This window comes from Frankliniella occidentalis, unplaced genomic scaffold, assembly GCF_000697945.3.
Source record: "Frankliniella occidentalis isolate FOCC.00 unplaced genomic scaffold, Focc_3.1 Scaffold141, whole genome shotgun sequence".
In the NCBI taxonomy this organism is placed as follows: Eukaryota; Metazoa; Arthropoda; class Insecta; order Thysanoptera; family Thripidae; genus Frankliniella; species Frankliniella occidentalis.
Genome location: NW_026267268.1, coordinates 608,922 through 615,014, shown reverse-complemented (window position 1 = coordinate 615,014; position 6,093 = coordinate 608,922). Strand labels below are relative to the sequence as shown.

The window sequence follows — 6,093 nt, the reverse complement described above, 5'->3', positions numbered from 1 at the left end:
CCCCCCCCGTAAACCACTCTACAAATCAGTTTAGATCCCTGACTCTGGACACTCGCGAAACACTTGAGGACAAGTTCTTCAACTCTAGAACTAAAAGTACAACACACTCGGTTTGACCAACTGACATTTTGATCACTATCACTGTTGGGGCATCAACAAAATAGTAGGGTGAGAGCAAAAGCCGCTCCACTACGCACCACCTAGCGGCGGCTAGACACACTACGCCGCGGCGGCGAGCTGCCACTTACTTCCAGCTGTTGGACTTCTAATTCATTCAAATTGTGAAATATTTCAAACCATACCCGTCTCAACGTTCTTGTCTCTACTAGAAGAAAAATCCCCCCCCCTGCCCCTCTCATCTACAGAGCAGAGCGGGCGACGGCGGGTTGGCATAGATTGCTTGTGCTACTTGAGCTGCACGAAAAACTGGAGGAGAAGCTTTGTGCCCTGGTCGAGGGGACTGACTCTTAGTCCTGTGGGCTATTTTTCTGTACTTTCCAAACATACTAACTTTTAGCGTGACCGGCTACAGCCTCTACAACGTAAGAGGAGAAGCAAGGGGATACTCACTTCAAGTTCAGTAATACCACGATGACTTCTAATACCCTGATAACACCTAGGATATATGCCTTAAAATTTGCAGACCTCAAGCTCATCTCCTTCCTCTTACAAGGCGAAGGGTACAGACGGACGGAAGGACACGAGAGTGGTTGCATATGCCCGCTTTAATGCTTTTTAGCCCGTCCTTCCACTTTGAAAAAGCTATCCAGCAGCCTTATTCAAACGACCTCGTGTCTGCCTCTAATCTACTAGAAGGAGATTTGCTGGAAACTATAGCTTTAAGTTGTGTGCCCGGCAGCAACCAATTCATTAGTAGTGGTAGAGAGGCGTGAGCATCCTGTGTATTTTTTAACCCACCCTTCTGCTTTGGAAAAGCTATTTAGCGGGCTTATGCAAACGACCTCACTGTAAAGAAAATGAACGTGATTTTACGACATTTTCTCGGTTAATTTTGTATTATGTAAACTTCGTTTCTAACAAATTACGATGCATCGTTATTTTACGAATTTGCTTTGTAAAATCCCAAGCTCTACCTAAAGGGGATGACAATTGTAAATATTTTAGTCAAATTTTATGTCTTACGGCCCCCCAAAAATGCATTCGTTACGAAATGTATTCGTCACTTTACGAAATGTTATCGTAAATTGGCACTTACGAAATATTTTCGTAAAATTGATTTTTACGAAGCATTTCGTAAACTTTTTTTTCGTAAAATCACGAAAACGTTTTACAGTGCTCGTGTCTGTGTGTCTGTCTGTCTGTGTGTCTGTTCCAATAGAAGGAGATGTGCTATAGACTTGACATTTTCAGGGTATCTTAAGGTTTACTCCTAGATAACGAAACGCCTACGGCAGATTCTGCAACCACCCCTAAGGCTGTGAATGGGGGTATCCAAGGTTCAAATATTCCCCTATTAAAAACGTTTTCACCCGGTATGAGTCCGACAAAGGGACAGTCCGCCTGAAGCCCGAACGGACAGCTCGAAAATAGTTCCGGAAAGCTCCCTCTTCGTCCGAGCCAGGATTCACTCCCTTACTCCTCGGACTCCCCTCTTGTGTAGTTGACGCCATAGACCGCTGAGGTAACCCGGATCGCTGGGAGAGGTCCGTTCGGAAAGCCTCTTTACCTCAGTCCCGAACAACGCACTGTTTCCTCTGCTGTTAGAGAACGGTCTGTCCTACAAGGCTGCTGTTTTCGACAATCTACTAACAGCTTGATGGCGCTCATTATCCATCTAAACCCGAAGCAATATTTATTTACAAAGTATTTCTTGGTCTTTTTAGAGGAGGCTGCTTTCTAAAAAATTTGCTATCAGTTTGCATCAGCTGAAACATTTAAAACCTAAGGTGAAAGTACTTATTTCTGAAGGCTGATACACATACTGTTTTCCCCAGATTGTAACATTTTACTAACATTTTCCTTAGATTTCTCGTCGTTAGACTGTCAAAATCTCGGCATAAGCTAGGGCGCGGTGGAAAGTTGAAGAAATTTCGGACTTTGACGGGATCGTCCGGTGAGCTCCGGACAGGCACCGGGCTGTCCGACATTATCCGGATTCATTCCGGGTCGTCCGAACGTCGACGGGCATCTACCGGACTGTCCGAGTCCGGCGCCGGGCTGATGACGGAAGAGTCCGGACACAACCCTGATAGATAACGGAATCGTCTGCAGTACATCGGGCTAAAACGGAGTCGCTTCTAATAGGGTCGCCCCAAAAGTATTTTTTTTTTTATGTTCTTCTACGGGGTAACTCTTCAAAGTAGAGCCTCTGAGCGAAAATTTCGTCCGTTTGGCTCTATCTCTGTTTAGGCGCTGGAGGGTCTTTTTTCACGAAAATAAGCTAAACATTGCTGTAGTGAACAATAAGTTGTAGACGGCCCAAAAAACCGCAAAATAGGAAAGAGACTGACCACCCTACCACCGCCCCCCCCCCCCCCCAAAAAAAACTTTTCTAAGCAAGGGTGGGTTATAGCCGCGGTTCTTCACTGTTACATGCCTTTTCGTGTCTACGGGGCAAATTTTAAAGACGACGGGTTTTAGCGGGCTGAAGGCCCATTACATCATTTGATTATGTTCTTCAGCAAATCGCTTGATAAAAATTGCCGGATCGCAGGCCTGCCCATCGCCGCTGGCAGGCCAAGCATGCCCAGCCCCTACCGAAACGGAGTTGCCGGCGGAGTGTGGCGGAGCTGGCAACTCCGTATGGCGGAAGGGCGGGCCTGGGAGTGAACACACTTGTCAAAATGACTCATAAATAGGCAGTGTGTGTTAGAACAAAGTTACTCGATTTAATAACCACAATATCAATGGCACAGGAAACAATCCAGACTGTACGTTAAATCAATACAAGTACCTACAGTACAGAAACTTGAGGACTAAACAGTCTAAACAGTCTATATTTAAACAGACAAGTATCAAAGAGATTTTTCGTAAACTCACAGTACAACCTCAATATTAAATATACACATGGATCCCCGTGACTAAATGCAGTTCAGGGTCTCTCTTGGAGCCTGAGTGAGCCACGAGACATGACCCACTTAGCCTAGACTCCAGAAGCAGCCCCTACACTGCAGGGCATCCAAAAGGGCAGGCTTTTGCTGGCTTCTTTTTTTGGCGCCTATGCTTTAACATGGGAGGAGGGGGAAGTAGCCCGCAACAGCCTGCCCTTTTGGATGCACTGCTACACTGTTACAAAAAACCACAGTAATAGGTACAGGAAACTATTGGTCATACACATGCCTAACACGTCTGTGGTCAAACCGTATCTCCTACAGAAGAGGTACAGGATGCACCGTACCAAAACCGTACATCATACAGAATAGGTACAGGAGCACCGTATCAAAACTGTAGTCATGACGTTGCTGTACCCTTGCGGTATATCTACAAGTTTGCCGTTAGTAAGATTTGTGTAAGAGGATTCGGTCGGGAATTGACCGCCAACTTCAAAGTTCAAAAATAGTTGCATACCCGAGGCACGGCTCTGCCTGATCGCACAGTGGCACTGTTAAAAAATACCGTACCCAACTACAGCAGATACTACAGTACTTTGCCTACGGTTTGTCACAGTACGGAACCGTACGCCATATTTTGCTGTATAGGATACACTACAGGCAAACCGTAGTCCAAACACAACATCTTTGTTCTGTGCCATACCCAGAGCGTCACTGGCCTGGAGATTGACTCGCTAGTTAGCTCTCGCTGATGATACGCCACGCCAGGTAAGTCATACGCCAGAGGTGCCGCTGTCCAGCCGGGCAGCGCCCTGCCTGTCCCAGTCCCTAGGGATGCAACTATTTTTGAACTTTGCAGTTGGCGGTCAATATCTGACCAAACCCTCATTCAAAAAAATTTCAAACGGCATATCTGTAATTAAACTGTAAGGGTACAGCAAAGTCATGACCACAGTTTTGATACGGTGCTCCTCCTGTACCTATGCTGTATGATGTACGGTTTTGGTACGGTGCATCCTGTAGCTCTTCTGTAGGAGGTACGGTTTGACCACAGACGTGTCAGGCAAGTGTATGACCAATAGTTTCCTGTACCTATTACTGTGGATTTTTGTAACAGTGCACCTCTGGCGTATGACTTATCTGGCGTGACGTATCGTCAGCGAGAGCTAACTAGCGAGTCAATCTCCAGGCCAGTGACGCTCTGGGTATGGTACAGAACACAGATGTTGTTTTTGGACTACGGTTTGCCTGTAGTGTATCCCATACGGCAAAATATGGCGTACGGTTCCGTACTGTGACAAACCGTAGACAAAATACTGTAGTATCTGCTGTAGTTGGGTACGGTATTTTTAACAGTGTAGGCCACATCTAGCCACAGGGACCCATAAGTTAAATAAACATTAATTAACTCATGGAAGGTCCACAGAGCGAGGACACCATCTTATGGCGGCAAGCGCCCCAAAACATAATGACACAAAGTCTACATTGGAAGAGAAACGGGGGAGGCTAATAGTGCTTACATCATGTTGTTAAAAAAAACCATGTAGGTAGAGGCTCCCATTTCGACTCCAGTTCATGGCCAGCCGGGACGGCGACAAGCCGTGGCGTTTAGCCGAACATCGCACAGCAGAAAAGCTCGAGCAATAAACGCATGGTATAAAGCTACCAGCAAACACCCTGTAAGTGAGAGCCAGAAACATGACCATAACGGAGCAACAGACCATGGCGACGGTTGAGGCTAGGAGGCCAACAAGTATCGTGGCTTACCGGGAAAAAAGAAGTTGTTGAACACGCCACGGTAAGGCACACCGGGTGTAGAGTCTGACAAACCGTGTGGCAAAGCAGGTGGTAGAAACGCAACGCTTCTACGCGACCGTAAACCATGCGCGGGCCCAGCCGTGCCGCCGCCACTCGCCGCCTCAGCGCTGAGGAGCGCGTGAGAGGTGAGAGCAGGTTGAGAACCTTAAATTTCAGTACCTTGTCGTGTTTGCCCGACGTTTTCCCTATATGCGTTGCAAAGCTCACATTTGGACTTTCCATGGGTATAACAAACAAACTACTCATATTTGAGATGGGCCACTGGTAGTCGCACCTGCAGAAAGGTTTAAAAAAGACTAATATCAAGTGAAATATGCCGAAACTGGTTTGTTAAATACTCGAAAACCACGTTTAACGAACTTTTGACACGAAGGTGTCATGGCCGCCGTCTCTTGGACGCGGCAGATTTTTGTCGATTTCTCAGTAAATAACGAACATATGTGCAGCCGAATGGCATCACTTTCAAGATTAAAGCATTACCTCGAACTTTCACGCTTTGCTTTGGTGTGTTCGTCAACTCTAAGCAGGTGGAACTTTTAGGTGTCAGCTAGCTTTTACTCTCGATAAGTACAGAGAACCAAGTGCAGACCAGAAAACGATATCTTTGGCGCTGGGGGGCGAGTGAGTGAGCGCCCGAGCGCCGAAGTGTCGCGCTAGGCGCTATAGGCCCCTCCCTAACAATGCGCCAGCCAAGGCAAACTCCGCCCCTGCCCAACAATACTGGGCCACCGGCGCCAACCCGGCCGCGTATTTACAAATGCTCGTAGGCCCAGCCAGGTATGAGAAATTCGCCGCTCGGCGGCGCGCGCGCCCCCCACTCCGCGCTACGGCGGTCGGCTGTCGGCTCGCAGCTGTACTGTGACGAGCGGACGAGTGTTGATGTGCGTTTGCTTTAGCACAGTTTAGAAATTCAGTTTATGCATTACTTCGGTGACTTAAAGCAATGTACTAACTTCTGGGTAAAGTCTCAGAGGAGACAGTCCAGAGCTGTGTGAAATATATTATTTTTTTGATGAAATATTTCTTTCTGATTCAGCTTGACACCCTTTTTAGCCCGCCCTTCTGCTTTGAAAAAGCTATCTAGCGGGCTTATACAAACGACCTCGTGTCTGTCTGTGTGTCTGTCTGTCTGTGTGTCTGTCTGTCTGTCTGTTCCACTAGAAGGAGATGTGATAGAGACTTGAAATTTTCAGGGGATCTTAAGGTCCACTTCTAGAGAACGAAACGCCTACGGCAAATCCTAGCAACCACCCCTAAGGGTGTG

General features: G+C 47.1%; 1 protein-coding gene across 1 annotated transcript in view; it reads left to right on the top strand.

Moving 5' to 3' along the window:
- The window catches only part of LOC113214915 (nose resistant to fluoxetine protein 6-like), a 53,662-nt gene that overhangs the window by 10,128 nt on the left and 37,441 nt on the right, over positions 1 to 6,093 (top strand). The gene's annotated exons all lie outside the window — the stretch shown is intronic.